We start from the raw sequence: 4,059 nt of genomic DNA, 5'->3' as shown, positions 1-4,059 counted from the left end.
TTGTCTTGTTCCCGATCTTAAGGAAAATGCTTTTAGCCTTTCCCCATTGAGTCTGATGTTAGCTGTAGGTTTGTCTTATATGGCCGTTATTATGGTTTTTAACAAATTTTATTTTTTTAGGTGAAACAACCCTTGGTTGACCTCACAAATTGCAAGGTCCTTGTCAGCTTACAATCCCTTATTTTTTTTTATTTTTTTATTTTTTTACGCCTACAGCACCTGGTCTTCCTAGGTGATCTCCCATCCAAGTACTAACCAGGCTCATCCCTGCTTCCAAGATCTGACAGGATCGGGCTTGTTCAGGGTGACATGGCCGTAGACTGGCCTTTATTATGTTGAGGTACGTTCCCTCGATTCCCACTTTGCTGAGACTTTTTATCATAAATGGATGCTGGATTTTGTCAAATGCTTTTTCTGCATCTATTGATATCAACATATGGTTTTATATTTCAATTTGTTAATGTGGTGTATCACATTAATTGATTTGTGTATATTGAACCAACCTTGCATCCCAGAAATAAATCCAACTTGATCATGGTGTATGATATTTTTAATGTATTGCTGAAGTCGGTTTGCTAATGCTTTTTTATAAAATTTTTCCTTCAATGTTCATAAAAGATATCAGTCTATAGTTTTCTTTTTTTGTAATGTCTCTGTCTGGTTTTAGAATCAAGGTAATGGTGGCCTCATAAAAGGAGTTAGGGAGCCTTTCCTCTTCTTGAATATTTTAGAATAGTTTGAGAAGAATAGGTGTTAATTCTTCTTTGAATGTTTGGTAAAATTTGCCTATGAAACCATCTGATCCAGGACTTTTGTTTTTTGGGAGGGTTTTGATTACTGATTCTATTTCATTTGTGGTAATCGATCAGTTCAGATTTTCTGTTTCTTCTTGACTTGGTCTTGAGAGATTGTATGCTTTTAGGAATGTGTCCATTTCTTCCAGATTGTACAATTTGTTAGCATATAATTGCTCATAATATTTTCTTATAATTCTTTTTATTTCTATGGAGTCCTTAGTTGTTTCTCCTCTTTCAATTCTGATTTTATTTATTCAAGTCCTCTCTCTTTTTTCCTTGATGAATCTGGCTAAGGGTCTGTCAATTTTTTATCCTTTCAAAGAACTAGCTCTTGGTTTCATTATTCTTTTGTATTGTTTTTCTAGACTCTATTTTGTTTATTTCTGCTCTGATCTTTATTATTTCCTTTTTTCTATTCACTTTGGGCTTTGTTTGCTGTTCTTTTTCTAGTTCTTTTAAGCGTAAGGGTAGATTGTTTATTTGAGCTTTTTCTTATTTCTTGAGGTAGGCCTATATTGCTATGAATTTCCCTCTTAGAGCTGCTTTTGCTGTGTCTTATAGATTTTGAGTCATCATGTTTTCATTTTCATTTGTCTCTAGGTATCTTTTGATTCTTCTTTGATCTCATTAATAACTCATTCATTGTTTAGTTGCATATTATTTAGCCTTTATGTGTTTCTGTATTTTCCAGTTTTTTTCTTGTAGTTGATTTCTAGTTTCATACCATTGTGATCAGAGAAGATGGTTTATATGATTTCAATTTTCTTAAATTTATTGAGACTTATTTTGTGGCCTAACATGTGGTCTATCCTGGAAAATATTCCATATGCACTTGAGAAAAATGTATATTTTGCTGTTTTGGAGTAAAATGCTTTGAAAATATCTGTTAAATCCATCTAGTCTAGTGTATCTTTTAGGCCCATTGATTCCTTATTGATTCTTTGCCTGGAAGATCTGTCCATTGGTTCAATGGAGTGTTAAGTCTCCTACTATGAGTGTATTACTGTTGATCTCTCCTTTTATGTCAGTCAATAATTGCTTTATGTATGTAGGTGCTGCTATGTTGAGTGCGTATATGTTTACTAGCATTATGTCCTCTTGATTTATCGATCCCTTTATCATTATGAAATGTCTTGTCTCTTATTATAGAATTTGTTTTAAAGTCTATTTTATCTGATATAAGTAGCACTACCCCGGGTTATTTTTTCATTTTCGTTTGTGTAAAATATCTTTTTCCATCCCTTTACTTTCAGTCTGTGAGTGTCGTTTGATCTGAAGTGGGTCTCTTGTAGACAGCATATGCATGGGTCTTGTTTTCTTATCCATTTGGCTACCCTATGTCTTTTGATCAGAGTATATAATCCATTTACATTTAAAGTGATTACCGATAGGTACATAGTTACTGCCATTTTATTATTCGTATTTGTTATTTCTATTTTTTTTTTTTACCCTTCTGTTTTTCCAGAAGTCCCTTTATCATTTCTTGTAATGCTGGCTTGTTGGTGATGAATTCCTTAAGCTTTTCCTGTCTGGGAAGCTCTTTATCTCACCTTCCATTTTAATTGAAAACTTTGCTGGGTGGAGTATTCGTGGTTGTAGATTTTTGTTTTTCATAACTTTGAGAATTTATTTCCGTTCTCTTCTGGCTTGCAAAGTTTCCACTGAAAAATCAGCAGACATTCTTATGGAGGCACCCTTGTAAATAACTAGCTGCCTTTCTCTTGCTGCTTTTAAGATCCTCTCTTTGTCTTTAATCCTTGGTGCTTTAATTATAATGTGTTTTGGTGTGAGTCTGTTTGAATTCCTTTTATTTGAGACTCTTTGTGCTTCCTGAACTTGTATATCTAATTCCTTTGCCAGGTTATGGAAATTTTCTGTCATTATTTCTTCAAATAGATTCTCAATCCCTTGCTCTCTCTCTTCTCCTTCAGGCATTCCTATGATCCAGATATTGTTATGCTTTATGTTGTCCCAGAATTCTCTTAAACTATCCTCACTTTTAAAAATTCTTTTTTCTTTTCATTGTTCTGATTGGGTGTATTCTGCTACCTTGGCTTCTAGTTCACTGGTTCGATCTTCTGCTTTGTCCAATCTACTGTTGAATCCTTCTAGTGTATTCTTCATTTCAGTTATGGTACTCTTCATTTCTGTCTGCTTCTTTTTTATGCTTTCTATGTCCTTTTTTATGTTTACTATCTTTCTGTTGGTGTTCTCATTGTGCTCATCCATTCTCACCATAAGTTCTTTTAGCATTCTTATAACCATTATTTTGAACTCTGTCTCTGGTAAGTTGCCTGCCTCCATTTCGTTTAGCTTATTTTCTGGAGTTTTCTTCTGTTATTTTATTTGTGTCATGTTTCTTTGTTTTCTCATTTTGTTAGCCTGTCTGTGTTCATTTCTATGAGTCAGGAATATTTGTTTCATCTCTCAACATTGGCCAGATAATCTAATGTGGAAGGTGTCCTATGGTCCAGTAGCGCATCTCCTTGATCCCCTATGTTTTGGGCTCTGGACGTGATCTTCCTGTGGGTTCTGTGTGATCTTCTGTTGTCATTAAGGCTTTATTTTTGTTAGTAGATCCATAGATAGGATTAATGCTCAGGTTGACTAATTGTGGAAATTGGCTGCAACCACAGGGTATGAGTTCCTGTGTGGGGATGACCCCAGTGAGTGGGATTTGCCCTAAGAGGCTTGTGTTCTTTTTGCAACCACCCTTTGTGCGTACTGCTAATGGGGCTAGTCAGGAATTGCTCTGTTGTGGTCTGGTGTCAGCCTCCAGACACGTTGGTTTTGTGGCCTTTTGGGAGGGGATCCCCAGTAGGCCAAGATCAGCTGCTGCTTTTGCTTGCTCAAGGCTACCCAGTGAGAACTACAAAGCGATCCACAGATGGTTGTTGCCTATGCTGGATATATACATAAGTGGAAGGAACAACACTGTATGTAGTGGTCCAGTTATACCCCGTCCCTCACCTAGGGCAGTTTAGCAGAGGGACCAGTTCTCCTCCACATCTGACACTGGATGAGCCTCTGGATGACATGCATATTGGGTGGCGCAGGGACCCCTGGAGTCTTCCTGAGTCTATTGAGTAAATTTCCCCCTGTCACTACAGTGTTGGTTTACATGTCAGCGCTCTCTGTGTGGCCCCCTGTACAAGTTTCTAATTGTAGCAAGGTGGGCTGCTGCTCACCTTGGGCCTAAATGTGCCATCCCAGGGCAGGGGTGGCTGCCTATCAACGTGTGGCGGACACTTTGTGTATTGGA

At 36.9% G+C, this 4,059-nt stretch overlaps 1 pseudogene; it reads right to left on the bottom strand.

Annotated features, from left to right (window-relative positions):
- Positions 1–207: 207 nt before the first annotated feature.
- LOC120593701 (uncharacterized) lies at positions 208–321 on the bottom strand (annotated as a pseudogene).
- Positions 322–4,059: the final 3,738 nt, after the last annotated feature.

Source organism: Pteropus medius, unplaced genomic scaffold, assembly GCF_902729225.1.
Source record: "Pteropus medius unplaced genomic scaffold, Ma_sr-lr_union100, whole genome shotgun sequence".
Classification (NCBI taxonomy): Eukaryota; Metazoa; Chordata; class Mammalia; order Chiroptera; family Pteropodidae; genus Pteropus; species Pteropus medius.
This window is presented reverse-complemented; position numbering and strand designations above follow the sequence as displayed.